General features: G+C 36.5%; 1 protein-coding gene across 35 annotated transcripts in view; it reads right to left on the reverse strand.

Annotated features, from left to right (window-relative positions):
* Positions 1-22,056, reverse strand: part of LOC139122713 (zinc finger MIZ domain-containing protein 1-like) — a 244,980-nt gene that overhangs the window by 20,942 nt on the left and 201,982 nt on the right. For 4 of the 35 annotated variants that reach the window (XM_070688368.1, XM_070688366.1, XM_070688365.1 and 1 more), the window contains exon 1: positions 21,014-21,149. The exons of 28 other annotated variants lie outside the window; for them this stretch is intronic. The gene's annotated coding sequence lies outside the window, so the exon portion shown is untranslated. Of the gene's footprint in view, positions 1-21,013; positions 21,175-22,056 lie in introns of those variants that run through there. 3 more of the 35 variants (XM_070688369.1, XM_070688371.1, XM_070688370.1) reach the window with 3 other exon arrangements.

Raw genomic sequence — 22,056 nt, forward strand, 5'->3', positions numbered from 1 at the left:
CTATTTGGTATACACACAACTATTACTTGTAAAGTTCACAGTATTTTGGAAGTACTGAAGGGTTAATAAAAAGGGAGAAAAAAACTTTAAAATTTGTCTATGACTGTCATTACATTTGAAAATTTTATAAATGCAAATTTTTTGAAACAGAACAGGGGGTAGAAGAACGAGTTGATTTGTTTTTCAGTCAACATGTGCCAAATATAACAATTAATTATCTCAGACAATGCAGCAAAATTTATCACAGTACGGCTTATTGAATATCAATTTGAAGATAAATTTGAAGATGAATACAATCATAGCTAGCCACAAATGAACAGATACTCTGTGATATTTTTACGCTGGTAGGGCGACGTCAAATGATCAGACAAAAAAAGGCAACATTAAAAAGTCACATTTTATTGTTTTTTAGGAAATGCTTTAATTTCTCCATTTATTGACACTCCAAGTTGAATGGAGCTCATTATCACGGTGTATTAAGACAGTTGCTGATAATTTACTCTGCGGACAATTAATGTAAATTACGGAACAGAGGCACAAAACTGGATACAATTGTGTTCAAACAATAGCAGTTATTTATAGACATTTCCAGGCTGTGGGAAAAATTGAAATTGCTTATGATATGAGATGAATGCACTATGAGTGTGGCGCATGGCTTGATGGTGCCGTAATTGTGGCCATATTGAACATCTTTACACTTTTTACTGCTGACTGACAACTAATATCTTGACCAACTGATTTTCAGACCAAAATAATTTTGATCACTGCAATACAAGATTTCTGGCTTGGCAGAATATGGACAAGGCTACTTCTTAAACACAAAAACAGCAGATCCTAAAATTTTTCACAAAAACATTACGACTGAAAAATATTGCAGATAATTAGAAAAAAAATTAATTTCACTATGAAATTTTTAAATCATTGGGACTTGTGTGCATTCAATACTTGTGCTACATTGTTCAGCCATTTAAAATTATTTAAAATACACAAGGCTTCTCTGCGATATTTTTTGAATCGGCTGCTCCATTCTGTTAGGGATGCTGGTACTCATGTTTCCTTATTTAAGTTTTCTAAGGCTAAATTTATCATTATCATCGCTGTTGGTCACCATCTGTCGGGCTTTTATATACATTTGCTGACATCACAATTTTGTCCTCCAGAGCCAGGCGATTTTCCTTTATTTTTTATTCTTGACGAAGTAGAAAATACACAGAGCTGATGCACAGTCATCCAGATTTTAAAACAGTTTGATGTCTGGCAGGACTGAGGTATTTTAAAATCAAGTTCGCCAACGAATTCTGCGACAGCTTTCTAAATGATTTTAGATTGTTTTCCTTACGGGTTAAATATTGTTCACAAAACAAACAGTTTCAATTCATTCAGTCAGTTTAGATTTTGTTCGCGATAATTATAATAAAAAGAAAGGTTTGAAATGCTCTCATTTCAACATTAAAGTTTTATGACTTGTCAGCATAGTGTTGTAAAACTGGGCTTACTAGCCAAGCAAATGACATATTTAACAATTTGAACACAGTCAACAAACTGTAGTTTTACTTAATATTCAGTTGCCAAGAGCTATATGTACATGTCTGGTAATTTGTGGCTGAGCAATTAATCTAATTATTTTTTGATGCTCAAATGTGATCAAGGAGAATCAGAAAAATACGAAAATGTTGTCATATCACAAAAAATTAAATATGATGCTATGACGGCAGAGGGGGTGGATTAAGGTAATAATTTTGACAATATAACAGATTGCACACGATGTTTAAGCCTGATACCCACTGAACAGAACAGAAAACCTTGAAGCAGGCGTGCTTGAACAATAATAGCAAAGCCCAATTCTTCATCATTGTGCTCTCAAAATAAAAATTGGATTATAAAATTATGAGGTATGCTACACCGGTACAGCTGACTACATTTAGATAGTAAACCCTAACCATGTACGAGGTTGGGCTGGCCTGAATGCAAATGTTAGTGCACGCCATGAATTATTAATCAAGACTTTTTGTAGTCCTTGATTTGTAACATAAAAACCTTAATGGAAAAGACGATGTAGACGACAATAAGCACACGATAGAAATGACATACAGACTGTAAAGGGTTTTCTTGACTCAAGTCCTTATTTTGCACTTCTGTGACAGGCGTGAATCAGACGCAATCCTAAGAAGACAATTGGCAAAAAGTACCTGCAACCCCAGTCTTTGTAGAGTTAATGTCGATACAGATTTCAACAATACAGGTACTGTGTGTCACCATGGAAGTCAAACACCATTTTATCAAAACACTTTGGTTTGACCCGATTATCTCTAATGGTGGATGGCACCCTTATTGCTGGAAAAAAGGTGGTAAAAGGTGTACGGTAGTGTTGATAATTCTAGGTTCTGTGTCATGGGCCATGTGAGCACATGTACATGTACACACATGCAAAGTTGTAGGCCCCAGTGTTATGTATGCGAGTGGCAAGGCCACATATTATTTCCTTATTGCAAAATCAATCAACTGCGGCCAAACGCCTAACAAAACACATTACAATTACAAAAAACACTGGAATATCTTCAATGGCTATTGATCTGCGGCTGCCTTATGCTGACGTTAATGTAAAATATAAAATCAATGCCATACAATCTTGGTGCAAAACATGTCATACGTTTTCTTTTACGTCACTTATCAAACACACCCAATGAATACAATCCCTGTTTTCATACAATATTAATCATTTGTTTTTCAAAACTGAGACACTTGCCATTCAATCAGACCTGAGCTGGTACAGAAATCTTTGAAACCATTCGTCAAGTACGTTGACAAGGGCAGTGCGACCTTTCACCTACGACATGGGGATCAATTTTCAAGGGTTCACTCCTTGAATTGTAATGTCAATTTAACACAATAAATCGTAATTTGGCAGCCTGCTGGGCAAAATTAGCAGTCACTCAGAAAGAATCATATTATTGTGACATTATGAAAAAGAATTTAATTTTGATTCTAGTCGAGATAGAACTTGTAATGGTGTTACATCATATTTAATGTACACTCAACATGGAAGGTACCGTAGTGGCAATGACTAATATAATCAGTACACGATACTACTATTTTATACTGATTAGCGCTAGCATAATAATCCCTTTTTAAAAAGAATACAATTGCTACAAAAGACAGGAAGCCGTTTTTGGATAATAACTGCAAACAATGTGAGGGCAGTAAAGACAGCATTTTTATGACTGCAGACCAGGTTAATTATCGTACGTTCGTACTGCAGGACAAAAAAAACTACAATGAAGCAAAACATGTTTATCACTCGTAGAGTCCGAGATGTGTTTATATCCTGGTGGACATCTTATAAAGGGGACAGACAAAAATCATATTTTTGGAAATCTTAAGACATGAAAGGAGGCTTTACTGATTAGAGACTATACGAATTATTGACATGAAAACCTGGCAAAAAAAAATATAATTTTTTGGTTGCAATTCTACATGTATCAGGCACTCTTTGGCAAGTCTGAATAAAAGGTTTTGAAAGGCGTTTAGGAGTAGAGTGGTGAAATTTGAAACAAAAAGCAATCAAAGTATGAGATTATAATTTTTCACATGATGTTAAATGTAAAGAATACAGAATTCATGGACGGGATATTTTTTCAAATACTAAAATATCCTGGCATTGCAAAACAAATTATTTAGCAATCCACCCACTAGCAGAGTTGTCCTAGCAGGAGCTTTTGCAAGACAACTCTGATGATAGTTTTGATTTATGCCTGGCTGACATTCAGAAAAGCTGGTGCATGTATTATTAATGGATCTGGCACCCATTTGCTGATGTGTGCATCTGGAATCAGCCTTCGAGAGTAAACAGCAAGAAGGCATCATGAAAGGGCATAGATTCCCCAATGCTTGAAGATCACGATCACATTTTAAATTTCACCGATATGGCTGAATTACAAACACCAATACAACTGAATACAAGTAGCAGTGATGTCTCTATACTGTCTCAGCTCACTGGGTCATCACTGGCTTGCAGCGCCGATGAGAGTTCACCTCAACATCATCATCAAACATAAGCTGTGTCTCTGTTACCATGGCAACCATGTGAGCTAGTGTATATTTCTTGGTAACACTAAACAGCTGATGCCAAACTTCAAAATGGTCTGAGCAAGCACTGGAGGTGGATATAAACTCCATAAAAAGAAACACAATGATTAAGGAAACTACTTTTACTGCAGTGAGGCACTGATGAGTTTTAGGATGGGAAATCTAAATACGATGAGGTTGATATAAATCATGAATACAGGACACAAGCTGCCAAAAAACGTAATGCGTATCAGGGCAAATGATATTGAGTTCATATAAAATACTCTAGTCCCTCAAATGCAAATTTTCAAAGTTCTACATTTTAGTCTCAGTACTCTTTAATGGTAACTAATACAATTAATAAGGAAAATTATGGTTTTTGTCGGCAAATTCAAAATTATGTTTTGAATAGTGGAAGTGAAAGAACAAAGCTGACAGTTGAAAAATTTGCCCTGAGAGACTGCTTGATGATGTGCATATTAAATTTTGATTTCCTTTGTATTAGGAAAATGTCCACACTTCTTTATCACAGGGTAAATTGTATTTTAAATATCTACATCAACACTATACCAAGGACCAATTTCTATTTATTGATTTGTGGTAAAATGTTACTGGTGGTGTAAATATTTTCACTTTTAAGCGGACCGTTGTCACCAGAATTATTGGGAGGGAGTTACGTGTCAATGCAACAGTGCAGATATTGTACAGCAGCTCGTCCAGGGCGTCCACACTTGGAATTGAACAGATAAATCAACCTATTGTTGTAGGTAGCGACCATTTTGAACTTTTCACTCTCCAGATTTGGAGTTCAAAAATGAAACTAGGAGGTGTCGCTGACTGCGGCATGGTTGTCCTGTTATAATCTGTCCCATCCCTGTCCTTCCAAAATGAATGCTCTATCCAATGAAGTCTTGTTCAGATCAGTAAATGGTCACATATGATGTATTTATGTAGGATATAGTAAGTATTTATGTAGGAAATAATGTGTATTTATGTAGGATAAAAGTCTAATTATAACTGACAGGCAATATCATAGCATTGGCACCACATATTCACTGCATCAAGACCATAAAAATTGTATTTCTCAAGGAAGATTATCTTTTCAACATACAGTATGGTTGCCATGGAAAATTGAGCAGCTTTCGATTCTATGCAGGACTAAAATCGTCTTTATACCTTCAATTTCATTTTCAAATGCATACATTAAATAACGCCAACCACTTCACTCCTCCATGCCTTGTTGCACTTATTTTTTTTTGCACCTGCTGGTGGCTGTTCTAACAAAATGCACCCCCTCCCCTTTCAGTGTTTATTGACTTCTAAAGTGGCCCCACCCATCCAGACTGCACAGGTATGGGAAATTTCCCTCCCCAAGGTCACTACATGGCAACCGGGAATCAAATTACGATGTCGTCTTTGATTGTGTGCTTTTAGATGCATATCTAACCAATTTGAAGGTAAGCAGGTTACAACCTAACAGGAGGCACGACACTCGATATAAAAGCCCAAAGTAATCCAATTATCCATAGAGAAACATGTGAAGTCAAATGCAGTCTGGTTTTAAAGGAATTAATTGACAATGATAGGTATTGCTATATGTTTGTATATTCAACTGTAACTGATTCAGTAACTTGCCATATTAGCCTGCAAGGTTTTCTGGATTTTACACATGACCTTGTGAACTCACTCTGTGTAAACAACAACGAACTAGACCAGTCATTATGAAAATGTAAACAAATATAAACAAGCCCTTCACTTATCCCTGGAGATTACCTATATATCTTATCAGAATACACTACATGCAAACATGGATTACATGAAATCAGTGGACAAACTTCAAAATCCACAGATTTCTGTCTGAAATGAGGAAAGACATTCAAGCAATTCACAGAATTTGACAAATGAAATATTTCAAAATTTCCACCAACAATTTGGAGTCACAAATGAATTCAAATGCAACTTTTTTGCAAGGATAAGAAATATCGCAAGACAGTACATTTGGAATTTTCTTGACATCATTAAATTTGAATTTTTTTCACAATTTTTTTTTTGAATGTTGGGTTTATCAATTATGATCATGTCACTCCCATACAACATGATTGTTGCGTAATCATCATTGTGGACAAGTATAATTCAAACATGTAAAACCGACAGATGGTAGAAAAAGACTGCAGTTTCTCTGACAGAATGGTACAAGATTGTATAGGAGTTATTGCTTGCCCCTTGGCTGATAAAAGTCCAATTTTAATATCCCGAGCAGAGCTGGACACTTCCTGCTTTGTGACAGTGCTTCAAGCTGCCCTAGTTCTACAGCCAAGAAACAGCTACCAACAAAAAGAGGAAGATTTGAAAAAAATACTTTGCAAAACAACTTAAAAATTTGAAAATGTGTCACTGTCTAAGCTTTGAAAATGTGTCACTGTCTAAGTCAACTTTTAAATCTTTGATACAAAAAAAGACAAAAAAATAAACACAAAGCTAATAAACACAGGTGATCAAATAAACCATAATCTACACATACACATTAAATTTACACAATCTACGAACAGACTGTAAGTTTTGAAAACAAATATAGAATTTGTGACATTTGATGCCTAAGACAGGAACTGACACAAATTTTTGTTTCATTCAAAACATTTCAACTACCGATATGAATACTGTTATCCATGCGAAATAAAAATATCTACAAATATTAAATATTTTTTTTTTAATCCCCAATAAAGTTAATAATAATTGCCACAGTCACTTCCCCTTTTCAAAAATCAAACAAACCATAAAAACTTATATGGCATTTCTGAGGAAAGTATTTTATGGAAAAAATATACAGGTCCCGAAATATTGTGCCTACAAGCTGTAAGCACTGTGAACTGGTTATGATAAACAGCTGTGGAAATATCATTGGAATATGTGACATCAATTTGTAAATATGAACAGCCAATTCCACGCTGGGAGCATTTCCTTTTTAGCTGTTCCATATAAACAGTTCATCATGAATACTGGAAAGCAAGCTAAAATATAAAAGTCAAACCTTTTTTTCAATTAACTCAAGGAAATCACTGTTGACCACACACGCACTGATCAGTACCTGTAATTCAATCATAATTTTTTTGTCCACTTTGAAAAACAGATCCTAAAACACTTAGATGAAACTGCAGCTCCTCATGGCCAAGTTATTACACGCTTGACTTGTAAAGAGAGAATGGTGAATTTTGAACGTGACCAATGATTGATGTTTTGCACTTTCTATCTGCTGCAGTATCTTCCTGGTGTTTTTGTGTCACTCGTTTATTTTTTTGTTGATTAAAATTGTTTGCTTGCAATATTGTTACTGTCGCAGTTCTAAACACCCAGATAGGAACAACAAAGCTAATATTGTATTGAACTGTGTTACAATTATATTGTACTATGTTGTAAAGGAAACAACCCTGATGAAATTCATTGTCTGACTGTCATGTTGACTTGATAATAGCCAAGGTCAAATACAAGCAAGGTTTTTCGCGGCAAATTGAGGAATGATAACGGTATCAGCTTCATGTACAGTACTGAAACGAGTCTGCTTATTCAGCTGTCATACCAGGCAAATTTCAAGGCATACTTCCCTACATGCCGAAACATTTCCTTGTTTCTACACATAGTCCAATATTGCACACACTGCTGTATTTATGAAACTACAATATTTGCATGTGTTATAATATATGAAGCTACAATATTTATATAAGCAATTTACTCATTCCATACTGGAGGTAGAAAGACCAGAGTTTGACCTGGTTGATGAGGTTTACCGTATGTGACAAAATGTACAAATCTGGAACAGATGCATAAGCATGTGATCTGTTTTCTTTTTAATGATTTAAAAAAAACATAATCTTATAATAGATGACAAAATATTTGCTAAAAGCATAGTGCAGGAGTTGGCAAGGCAACATACTGGCTTAAATGCCTGCACTGAGCATAAATCTTTGTGAAATATTTTTTCTATAATTTATGTTTATCTGCTCGATGCAATAAGTAGCGATGACATTTATCATTCAAGACACGTGGAGGACCAAAATTGTAACAAGAATTGAACAAAAACACAAAAACAAACTGCGCAAGAAGTCATAAGGGTGAAAATGGAACACAGTATAGTTAAATATCTGTCTATTTAATCATTAAATTGTGTCCTGTGCACGGGCTTGTTCAATTCGGCGGCAAAATCTCACCACTCACAGCGATGATCTAAAGCTGTCAGTTATTGTGTTTGACTTTAATATGGAACATACCATTTGTCAATAGGGGTTGCATCAGGCTGACGTGGAATTGAGGGGCACCTGTACCGCTTTATAATTCAACAACATTTGTTTGAATGTAGCTTATACAGAAGACAGGAAAATATTAGCAATTTTTTAGAACAGCAGTTAACCAATAAACATAGGTTTAGCTCTCTCTATGACAAGAAATTGTGTCACTACATGTATCAATTCAGTCTGCACACAGACCTGAATGGTATTTTTTGTCAACCATGTCACAACAATTTTAACGAATTTAAAATAATAATTAATATGACTAAACCAAATTGATAAAAATATGGGCGTAACTTTGTCCAACTAAAACACGAAGTTTGATCGTTTTGTTTTCAAATTTTGAATGTTTTTTGGAGATTTTTACACAAGTAAAGCACTCATTGCTCTAAGTTGAATTTAACAAAGCTATTCATTATCTACCCCTCATAAATAGCGATACCCACTCCTATCCCAACTAGAGCATTGGTATCACCCGAAGACATGAACAAAGCCCACATTAAATAAACCTCTATTCCTTTTCAAATGACAGTTGATTTCATCTTTCCCTGCCAAAAAGCAGCCATTGAAAATAAGAAAAATTTCCGTGTGAAATCAATAAAGCCCTTGCGATGTCTTTTTCCGCAAATACAAGCGACAGTAAAGTGAAAAGAAGTTAATTCTCCTTGACAATAATCATCTCAGCAAAGAGGAGTATTCACTCAACGGTGTAATTCATAGCACCATACTTATCCTTTTGAAAAGCCCACCACTCGATAACCTATGTCACATAGAATGTGAATATTGTGCGATCTCTGAAATTTAGGGTCACAGAGGCATGACTTTCCACAATTGTGCTGTATTCAAAAGTAAGTCAAATTTTTTTTCAAGAAAATTTGTTTATAAGTCATCCCTCTCTTTAACCCTATGAGCACTGTAATTTTTCCAACCAAAATATCGGGGCAACATCTTACCAATTTTTATGAATTTTTCTGTCATTTGTTTCAAATTATGGACCAAAAGGACATAACCTTTATTTGGCTACAGTTTTTGACCAAAATTTTGAGGAAAATCTGAAAAAAAAATCTACATCTGAAAAAATAGTTGTGTTATATTTTATAAAGGCAACAAAAATCAACTTTGGCATTCAAAAGGTTAAAGACTACAGCATTTTCTAACAATTGGTTGAGACGTGTAAAATTTTTCACCCTACTATCCCCACCACTTCAATGTTTAAAGGCCTATCCACCCTTTCAATGTTTTGAGGCCTATCCAAACCATTGAAAAGAATAGGGATGAACCATTATCTGGTGGTTGATCGGTTTACAAGGTCAATAGAGGATGAACATTATGCTGTTAAAAGGCACTGATGTCACACCAATTTTTTTCATGTTTAATAAGCCACCACGTGAAGGTTGACCGTATTATATACTTCCAACGTCATACTCCGTGAATCTGTGGTGTCGATTTTTGTGCACTTTGCTGATGACGGTGGTGATGATGATGATGATGATGACATTGACGTCGATGATGATGATGATGATGATCATGACGATGATGTACTGCAAATGTCACTCGCGGAAGCACTGGTGCGCAGACTATTACTTTATTTTTTTTTTCAATTTTCATTTTCAATAACCTGGCCTGTCCCCCTGAAGGCACAGATTGTTTATTGGCATTTTTTTCAGAGTCGACAATCAGGTTAGCAGTCAATGACAAGATGAGGAAATTGAGAAGTGGACTACGTGTACCACCTGTGTGCGTGTGGGAGGATGGAAACGCCAACAAGACCTGAAAGAATTACTCTGCCTTGGGAACCAAGTATTCAATATCATAGATAGCAATGCAACGATCATATTTACTTCATTATATCAAAAAGGGGATAGACTACAGAGATACAAGACAAAAGATACTTTAAAACCTGTTGTTTCAGCAAATTTAGCTACAGTTAAAGGTTCAATAATTTAACATGTAGCTTTCCAAGTCAAACGTTTCCTTACATGAACAATGGTCAAAGTGTCTTGTTGGGTGAACTAAGAACCCACCCTTTTCATCCATTTAAAATCCCTATTTTGCTAAAAAAACCTGCCGCTAATTTAAAGTATTTTACAGCCAAAGATGGAAATATATAACCACACACACATATACACAAATATTATATATATATATATATATATATATATATATATATATATATATATAGAGAGAGAGAGAGAGAGAGAGAGAGAGAGAGAGAGAGATGGAGATGTATGTACATGTATACATAGATTAAAAGAGAAAGAAGTTGAATAATACATTGTGATACAAAGGTAGGTAAATTGAGACTTGGTGATAGAAATATGGAAGGGAATAGAATATGCAGATGAGAAAATATTGAGAATGATTCATTGGTACAGTGACTAAGAAAACAAAGTACCGTAGTTTAAATAAATCAACTCTGCTTTTCTTTTCACTTTCCTTGAAATTCCAAACAATAATGACACTGATTTTTTTTTTTCAGGGCTGCAAAGTCATATTTCAAAGGGATCCATTAGCTGGAAGTGAAACAAACCTGGCTCTATTCGCATTCAATCTCTCTGGTAACTGCAAATAATTTATCAATCTTTTTTTATTTCGCTAGAGAAAATGTCAATGTTTGTAACTAGTAGAGTGACAGTATGCAAGCATAGGGAGTTTTAGCCAATGAAAGTACATTGGCATGCAAATCAATATTTCTGTAAACAAACCAGGGACAGAAATGTACATGTATTGAACATGGGCAAATTTCTGGTAAATATTTTTCAGCGTATTGATTCTCACTCAATTAAATGCAAAAATCTGCACATTTTTCTTGCAATGTCTCTGTCAACAGCAATCACAATTTCCAAAAAAATTCTCTCTGAACCATATTTTTCTGAAAAGTTCATTTGGGACTCAATTTCAATGTCACTTAAAATGAATCTATTTAATGTTTCCTGTGCTGTACATGCCATAAACGTACAATTGGATCCCTCTTGAATTTACAATTCTCTTGAACAATATTTATTTAGTCTTTTTTCCTCTTGCCAATGTTGCGGTAGCCGAGTTTTATGGTTTAACTGCTTGAGGGCAGAAAAACTAAGTAGTACGAGAAGGTAGAAGTCTTTAAAATGCCAATCAACAAAGCATTTGTAGGGATGAAATGCATTGTGGGAAATATACTGACGGACGGTTAAGCAAAATCTTCGCCTGACCTTTTTTCTTTCTCTTTCTCTCTCTCTCTCTAAATGTGGCATTTGTTATGGACATGTTCCAAACCACGCAAATTGCAACAACCTGTGGTAATGTGATCGGAGATGTTTAGGCGGCGTATTAGCATAACTATGGACCACTCTGATAGTTTGTTGGAGTTCGTTTTAGCGTGGGCGCTACACACAAAAGTGATTTCGAAAGGTCACCTGTGCGCCGACTACATGAAGGTCACTGGGTTATTTCTGAACAAAGGCTACCTTTCCCTGACATGTTTTGAGCTTTGCCATTTTTTTTTGTACAGTTAGGTATCTGCTGACGTATCATGTTCGACCCCTGAAAACTGTGACGTTTTCACAGTTTCCATGGTACAAATAATTCCCCACAAAATTTCTGCAAAACAAGTTTGCATAAACTGCGTCCCCCTTACCTTCCTCTCAACACCAGAAAAGCAAAATACTAAAAACAGACAACTGGGACAGACTTTCAAAGTATATGCAAACTCTGCAAGGTCAGACCGCCACATAAACCAGGTGAGAGTTGACCATTAGGGAGTTGGGGGTGATCATCGACGGGGAAAAATTTACTCATCAAAAGTTGCAACAATATTTTTTCAGCCCATGCTTTCTGCTTTTGCAAAAAAAATTTCTCAGAACTGGGGACTAAAAGAAAATTGCTGAACTCTGCAAAAACAGCATTTGCACTCATCAAACTAAAATACAGCAAAATTGAGAATGATATAAATGTAAAAAAAATTAGCATGTCTTCACTCAGGACCACCCCTCCAAAGATTTGATGATGCAACCTTTATGGTGAACATGCATCGACATGTTTTAGTCATGTACATGCCACGCAAAAGTCACTTTTTCAACCACGCACATTAGAATGATACCACAGTGGGCAGCATAAACAACGTATAAACATTAGCCACAGGAAAAAAAGACTTCCTTGCTTGAATTACCTGTGAATTAATAAACAATAGATTTTAAAAATAAATTTTATTTCATTTTGATCACAACTATGTGTACACTTACTAGTAAAAACTGCTGACCAATTATAGCAAAACAATTCACTCGGCCTTGGTTTTATTGTCTGCAGTGACCTGAACATTTCATAACATATGTTGTGAAATTGAGTATCTCTAATACTCCAGCGTGTGTTTATACTTGCATCTTCATCAAAATTTGAAATATTAAATTACAGCTGATTTACTATCTTTATACATCTACTAAAGTCTCACAGTTGCCTGGAATTTTCCAGCTGAAACATATTTGAATTTCTGTAGACTTTTAAATTTGTGATAAAAATCTACGGATTATTGCATGTATCTTCATTTTTCAGACATGATTTATGGCAGTAGCGATGACATATAATATAATTAGTACACAGGTACATATGATTATCAAGCAGCGTTTTCCTTTTTTCAGTTGCCCAATCAAAAAATGTACAAAAACACAACTTTAACAACCTGGCCTTGGAACTGTGAAGGTGTCTTGATGGGTGGCCAATACTCCTAGATATCGGACTTGCACATTTTGAAGTCTTTGGAAAATAGACGGCCACCTGACAATGGTATTACTTTCTTCCTCTCACTGCTCTGCCACAGCTAAAGCCTTCTCAGTTTGGTTTTGAAAACATGACCACAAAGAGATCAATTAACTCCCCAGTACTGGCCGTATTAATTATCTTTGTGGGTCAACTGAAACAATACCCATTAGCGACAGCGTCTTGAATCCTAAACACCTTCTGATGTACCTGCCTCAATGCTCTGTGTCATGAATACCAAAACAGTCCGCCTTGAAACAAAGACTCTATTTGATGTTTTACTTTTCTTTCACACAAAAGATCAAATACATTCGAGGAACAACACTTTGTATTCCTGAAAACACCTGAAGAAACCAACCAAATGGAAATATTCAATACTGATACTTTCCGAGGCAAATTTTCCTTTCTAGAAATGAGCTCAATGTATTTGTTTTTCCTTGATCAAATAGAAACAGTATACAGACATGACTCAGCAAAAAGCTAGAAAACTAATTTGTCAATACATGTGTGTATCGAACATTGCTTCATTTCTTGTACATGTACATTTTTCCCACCCCTGTGGCTGCTATCAAATACCAAATCACCAAATTTCAGCAATTTTCAACAGACTGTAAAAATACGCTATCAACAAACTCAGATGCTGCGACAGGTGTACATTATTAACAGTCTTGATAAAATATTCTGCACATTTCAAAATTTGCTGATACCCATCACAATTTCAGATAACCTGGGAGGATGACTGACCTGTATCCACTGCTGGCCGTGTTATACATGTATACTTGTTACATACATGTAGTGTGTAATGGGGGAAAAAAATTGAGATTTTGAAAAACTGCCAAACAGAGGAAAGCTTGCTCATTTGCTGTAGTTGATTTTTAAACTCTGATAAAAAAGGTCAGTAAATAAACTGAAGCCAAAATGAGACACATATATTGGGCACTTTGACCTATTAACAAAAAATTCAGCAGGGGAAACTGCAGACTACATGACAAGAAAACTTCAAACCAGCTTGTTGACAAAATAGTTGAGTGCTGCCAGAACAGACGTTCCAGATATTTTGGTCATCGTACAAATATTTTCTGGGCGGACCGGGAAAGGAAATCTGGACATGCATAACAGACAAAGAACCAAAAAAATATCCTTGCCTTTCCCGAAACATGAGTAGGAGCATTTTTAGGTGGGGTAGAAAAATGGTAATATTGGGTGGGAAAATGGTATTATTTACTGGTAACAATATCAGGTATCAATATCATTGAATTTTTTTATTCTGTCTTCATGACCTCATTAACAGGGCAAGTTTCACTTACAAAGCTTGTCCTGTCTGGGCATTTAGATGTCTATGACAAGATTGTCACCCGGCCTAGTTTTTGTGCTTCCTGTTAGGCATATGGTTCAAATCCATCGACAGATGATTTGAGTCACAAATCACCGTTTAGAAGGCTCCTCGAAGCCACTCTCAATATCTTTGACAAATTCGATTTCTTGCTCGTAGAATATATGGATTTGTAGATCAATTTTTGACCACATGGGATTGAGGGTAATCGTTTTTGAGCTGAATGGTAGTGCGGTCGACTAAGAATTGAGCAGCGCATAGCTGAAAATAGAAAAAATTAGCCCCGACGACAGCAAAGTCAAGAGAACTGGTCAAGTTGTAAGTTGCATTAATGGAGGTTGCTAAAACTAACATGTGCTTAGTTGTACAATCTGTCCTGACCTTAGATCACAAAGAAGTTTCGTCTGCTATATAAATATGACCTTCAAAAAATATTACAACTGGAAACATGCAAATTGCTTGTCATCTTCCAAAAAATTTGCAGGAATCAAGAAAATTGATACAAAAATAAAGGATAGAAATTATGAATGAATAGAATGAACCCATAAAAGATAAACATAATTCACTTTTTTTACAAACAGTGTACTGGGTAAACACATGTACATTAGTAAAAGCTATACAGGTGACAAAACCTATTGTGACCTGTCATTGACAAAATGCAAAACCCGTAATGCAAAAGACAACACAAAATGTACAAGTCCATGACCAATTCATGATAATGGCGACATCAATCTCAGCTGCAAGGATAGACAGTTAAAAATCCCTGGCATAGAAACAGCCAATCAAGACAACAGCACACTGTTCTGTACGGCCACACTAAAATCCATTCAGAGGGGGCTTGGACATGCTGCGCCTACCTGTACACAAATGGTTCAATCCTACCCATACAGGAAGCTGGGGGAGTGTATGGATGAGCGAGGCTTGTTATTAATTCAATTTTTCAGAAATGCGTCAACAGACATCATTTCCACAGGAAAGTCACTCACAGAATTCCAGAAATAACTGAGCCAATCCACCTTCCTGTTTATGGCCTGCGAGTGCAATCCTCCCTGACTTGAAACAACAGTTGCCACAATATGATCGCTTGAATAATTTACACGTCAATGTACTTAGATTTCCGGTATAAAATGTCAACACATAGAAAAATCTCAACTGTGAGGTAGACTTTACCTTTCTGATTAAAATCTCGACAATCTTTTTTTCGGCATGGTTTCAGAGCACTAAAAGTAAAATTAATGATTGTACAGATAGAAGTCACAACTGTATATATTATCGACTGGACAAAATTGCAAAATGCTCAACATTTTCAGAAATCATATATACCATGCGTTTAACTTTTATGAAGAATCCAAACTGAATTATGAAAACAGATAGCAAGGAAAGCCACAGCATCATAAGTGTTTTCTATTCCTTATTTTTGTTCACTGATCATTTTTCTCAAAAGCATGTTGCAAGAAGCTGTGAGCGTAAAGGGAAAGTGGTCGTAATTGGTTTCTTCTAGGTCATATAAGTAATGATGTTTAAATACAGTGGCAGCCTCAGGAATACTTGAAAACAAATTTATAGAAACTGACAGTCTCCTTGACAACTAATGAGTCATCATTTATTTTCCCCCACAGGTTGCCACGGCAATGGTTGACCTTTTGTATGAAATCATAAATGCCATGGAGACCACTGGTGGACATTTTAATTAGTTTTTTTTCTTTGTTGTTGAAAAAAACATGATACTTCTATCGTTTGACTTTTGCTGAGCGGTAGAAAAGACCAGTTGAACATTACATTTGCCAGATTTGAATAAGATAACAATATGAATGAATGTCTTACATACTTCTTATATCAGATGACGATAACATTACACAAGAATCAGAAACCATCTATTTTATTAACAGACAAGAGTATCTATATCTTCCTTGGTGCACGCACATGGGAGCCTATAGGGTTTGATGTGCAGTCACGATAGCAGCCAATGAAGCGGTAACGCTTGGTATACCTGACCAGATTTTATCTGTTTATTTGTTTTTTTTGATGGTACAGCAATTTACTCATAGTTCCCTACAGACCGGTGTATCAGTAGGTCAACATGAAGACCTGCTAATTAAATTTCCCTTAGCTGCCTCCTTTTTTATGTATTTTACAGTATTTTTCCTTCTGTATGCAAAGCTTTATGTTCAATTTTTCGGTTTAGCTTTTATGCCCCTCTATCATATGACCGGTGATAGAGGGACCGTGATGTGATGTACAATGATACTGATGAATACTACTGTTGTCCAGATAAAAATTAATTTGTCAACATCAAACACGCGTCGCCATATTGTCCGCAGTGTTTTGTTGTCGTTGAGGCTACTTCTTTATATAGAAATACAAGTTTTGGGAGCAATATAAGAAAATGTATTTGTTTTATACGACAATAATGACGGCAGTATTATCAACATTTACAGCTACTATCTCTTTAAAGCAATACTGGTGTCATTGTGTCTGCTAGTATAAGAGGGGAAAGGTCACTGGGCATGCCAAGTGCTACAATTACAAATTCAACAGGCTCACTGTTTTACCTGGGATTTACGCCCTGCAGGCAAGGCAGTACACAGGAAGAAGTTTTGACAGATTTCCCAAGCCCCGTACCGTACGTCCACGCCCGAGATAAACGCTTTTTTTGTTGTTATACCTTGCTCAGTTCAGCAGGCAGCAGAACGGATAACAGGATACACGTTCTGAGGCAATTGACCACACACAATAAAATTCACTATTTGGTGGGGTAAGTAGTATGGCCAGACCACACGTGCTCTTTTTTGGACACACAACTCTGAAAGTACATCACAACCTTGTCTCTTAACTTTTTAAACTGAATATTGTCTGCATTGCTGCCTCTAAATTCAGTTAAACAGAGTTATTTAGTAATTTACTAATTTTTTTTTTCTGGTATCAGACTGAAAACATCTGATATATTACAAAAATTTGACTGTCGCTTGCCTGTTTGGCCTGGCTAGTCAAATCTCTTTGAAGTTAGAACATGAAAATATTGGAAGGAAACTCTTTTGGAGGGAAAATCGTCTGCCGTAAAATTGCGGTAGACGGCAAGTCTAGACTGTATTGTGTGAAAATTAAAAAAGACCTGGCAAGTTAATATGAGTTTTGAAGTTAGCAACTCACATGCTGACAGCTTTAATAAAGTCTGGCTGGCATTAAATCTGAGTGGACAAAAAACGAACAAAAATAACAAGAACAGAAGTTTTTTTAGATTTTATTTTTCCTGACGATGATCCATATTTTTCTTTATTTGACAAGAACATGTTTGATCTGATCTGCACATGTCTCCAAACATTTATAAAATGTCTTTTCACACATAAATGCAAGTTTTTGCAAAATGTCAGCTGCCAGCAAATTGATAAATCAAACTGCAATCGTACATTCAAACTGCTGCTAAGGAGTTTAATATTCACAAACTAACAAGAGCTCATATGATGTTTGTGAACGGAAAAGAGTTCACATCAGAACTAGGACACTGAGCTGGAAGCAAAAAAACAAGAAATACATGTGTTAACGTTGTTGACGTGGCATTTTTTGTGTCCTATCTCAGCCAGTACAGGTGCTCAGCCTCTCCTTACATCACAGTTCAGGTACGATGTATGAGAAAACTTCATAAGCTTCTCATCCACGAACATAAAGTTCTCCCTGTCCCGATTCAGTTTTTTTCTCTGCAAACAAAAATGGCTCCACCAACAACAGCATTGGCAGTTCTCCAAGACTATCTCAACAACTATTATTTTTGGTTGACTACATCAAATTATCCCCTTATCTTATCATGAATCCTGCTATACTTTTTCTTCTTTTTTTTGGCAGTGAAGCGGAAGGCTGACATTAGAAAAATAAACAATTTCAGCAAAAGTTTCTTATTAAATACATTCCAAGAAAAGAGTTTTTGAGTGAGACATATTTGCAAATGTATTTTTTTGAGTGGTGAAAGACGCTTGCTGGGGCATAGAGTCGGGGTTATAAAGAAATTGGCCTTTGTTCAGATAAGCATCACCATACACTATTTTGAAACTTGTTAAAAGATGGCGTCTTTAGATAAAGTACTGAACAGGGCATTTATTTAACTCTTTTTTTGAGAGGGGGAAACATTTTCAAAAAAATTTTTGTTTTCCATCTGCTTATTTGACATTGTAGTGTTTGAGGCTGGAATGCTCATCTGATGAATTTGATAAAGACAGATACTGAGCATTTCAAAAGAGGAAACGTCATTGAACAAATTTTACATATTGGAATTATTGTTTCAGTTTGCATGGAAAAATCCTTGTATCTGCTAAGCTTCTATTTGTTGATTCACTTATATTATTGAAGATCTACTTAATTTCTTTTGAATTACAATTTGAACATCGTACCGATTCCTCAAAGTTCTGTACTCCATTCATTTCATGTTTCATTCCAGAAGCTTAGTACCACTACACAACTGTGGCTCTAGCTTCCAACGTGACATTGACATTTCTGGCTGGTTGGACGGTAATTACATAATTTTTTGATCAATAGCTATATCCGATAACACTGGCCGGAAAAACACTTGTTGATGAACAGGAAATACTGAACTTGTTGCAACTGATTTCAACCCCTTCAACAACTATCAAAGTGGTATCACCCTATTCTTGGTGGGGATGATTGGACTGCCAGATATGGCAAGGGGGGGATTGCAGGAGAGTGGAACAGAATTCTACAGGTTTGTGTCACCAACCGATAAAGTTTTAACACCAGTGCTGTTCTTTGAAAACAATACTCTGCCATCAAAAAGCATCAAAGTAATATGAACAGGTTGATCTTAAAATCTGGCTTTTCTGATATTTTCTTTAAACCAAAAAAATACTTCGACCTAAAAAAATTTCACTATTTATTAAAATGTGCTAAAACCATGCACCATGGAAGCTTGTATTTTTTCTTATGACCAGAATTTTTTGTAAGTACTAAAATCAATCTGATGGCTAGGATTAGTATAATGAAAACTTCATGGAGTCTGTAGAACATTAAGTAAGAATTATCCACTCCTTTATATTGATGAAAATCACTGCTATTAGGCTCAGAAAAAATACAGACAACAAGGATCAGGCAAAATGACTTGTTACAGAAATCAGTGTTGATAATGCAATTGACACGTTTACATACACAAGTAATGGAGAACTGAAACTATTCTGCTCTGAGATACAACATGGAGTGCCTGATAGTGAAGAAAAAACCAGACAAGGACAGTTGTTCAGAAGATCGGATACTCAAATATCTGGGTTTGATGACTGACAATGAACTTCTGACAACGAGCAACAACAGTGCTATGTTATTATTTAGAAACCTGAGGGCACTGAGCAATGGACAGGGCGGGTAAGGGTTGACTACAGATCAAGAGTGTGTGTCAGCATTAACAAGGTGTTTGCGGTACTGTATTTTTTTTAAGTTCACGATACCACGTATACCGTTGTTGACACAGTTTCACATACTGTAGTCCACCGGGAAACCGCTACAAAAATACATATTTGTGACCTTTGGTTTGTGTCGAAGTGGCCACTGTTGTCCGCCGAGATTGGCAGTTGACCCCAATCTGTAGCTGGACTCAGCTGACAGGTTATGGCTCATAGTCTTCAGTTTGCCCATGCTTCCCCTATAGTTTTTTTGAATTGGACCTATCCATTTGCAACAATAGATCTCTTTTACAGCTTCTATTGTGGGAGAGAACGACTGCTACACAAAATGGCTTCACTGGGACATACCACAGTGCCGTTGCTCTCTCTTGCCGACAACCCCTCTCTCTGCATGGGAGACTGGCGCTGCGTGTCGACGTCGGGGCAGTGTAGTTAAAATCACTGTTTAAGGACCTAACTATCAACAATGGTGCAATAATCAAACACTCATCACGATCCGGCCGGTAATGGCACTCTTTCACGGCCTCTAATGTGAATTCTGTGATAACCTTGAAACCTTGTACTTGACTCCTGCTTGTATCCTTCAAACTATATACACCAAATTAAATATGTGAAAAAAGGGGGAAAAAATCTCAAGGCCGGGTCAGTGTTTCTACAACAATTACTGAAAAAAAATTTGTTCTGATAACAACCTACAAACAAAAGACAAGCACGTTGATACAATGGAAAAAGTATAAACTGTGTATGTTCATGTTGTTGTTCTTTTAACAGTCATTAACATGCAGCATTGTACAGCATGTCTTGATGCTAGGTCCCCCTTCGGGTAGGCTCCGTATCTGTCAGGCCCCCATAAACATGCACGGACGACCTGACGACACCAGTTGTCACACACGCACAACAGCCGAAACACAGCACACACACATACACGGCCGGCTCTACACGGGCCTGAGATCTGGCTTCCTACCAAGAGAGAGGTGATCCACATATCGACACACACACACATGGGGATACCCGCGTTGGGATGGATAATATTCGCTGGTGTTAGAACATCAACGCCTAAAAACAATAAAAGGTGGCTAGTCTGTGGTACACTATGGTGTTCAGAGGGAAGCCCTGTGTATAATTATTGTGTTCAATCCCACATGGTATTGAGTGTACATTATTTGTGACTACTAACACTAATATTTGTCTAATCGGTCACTTACACTTCAACAGCCGTCCACTAGGTTCTGGTCTTCGTATTCCCACTCTCAGAATTATCTGCTGATATCGAGGACTGACCACTAATTCTGGCTATTACGTAGTCTTTCTTTTTTACTTCAACTGTCTGTGTCAATGGACAAGCTTTTTTGTTGAGCGATTTAACCCCCTTCACTGGCTGCTGGTTTGGAAGAGCCCACTTTTCAACACGGGGGAGGGCAGCAGTGACACTAGGAGTGACCTTACCATAACCTCGGTAACTAGTTCGTGTTTCCTATCTCGTTACAATCACACACAATCTGGATGCGGGCAGTGTCTTGTCCCTTCCTTGAATGCACACTAACCTTGGAAAAATTTCACTGAGACAATCAGATGCATTTTCTTCGATCCCCTATGCAGCGAAATACACCTGCCCACTCACAGATCTCTTGTCTATTGTATCAGTAACAGAACAAAAGCCAACACTCATGAATATTAACAAATGCCTTGCCGATTTGCATATCAAGGTACTGACTTGTACTTGGGTTGTTAATGATTAAAAAGACAAAGGCTCACATACAGTGGATAGCAAACAAAACACTGAACAGAGTCCGAGAAGAACTCTATCAGCGTGCAAAAGTCATGCATCTGAGAAAATAAAAAAAGTGAAAAAACCTGTTGGCCCTGACATGCTGTAATTTCCTGATTTCCGATCAACGCCTATCTATATAATCTTATCAAAACCATACTGCAATGGAAACTCCTCTCCAGCTGAACATAAGCATTTACTTTCTTTTCATCTTTTGCCAGATTTCTTTCTGACTGCCCGCTTTCAGAAGTGCACACTTAGTTTGAGACAGACAATTAATTAACTCAAATGTCTGCAAAATACCGGGGCTTATTCCGACACAATACACTCGGTGTATCCGATGTGAATGCAGAGAGGCAATAATTGCCTCTACCAACACCAGTTTCCCAACTTGAAAGCCTGTCAATTTTTAAAAAAAGGTAAATTTTGCCATGGCGACTACATCTTCCAACCTTCATAATTTCAGTTTCTTATAAATAG

Source organism: Ptychodera flava, chromosome 22 (assembly GCF_041260155.1).
Source record: "Ptychodera flava strain L36383 chromosome 22, AS_Pfla_20210202, whole genome shotgun sequence".
NCBI classification, from domain to species: domain Eukaryota; kingdom Metazoa; phylum Hemichordata; class Enteropneusta; family Ptychoderidae; genus Ptychodera; species Ptychodera flava.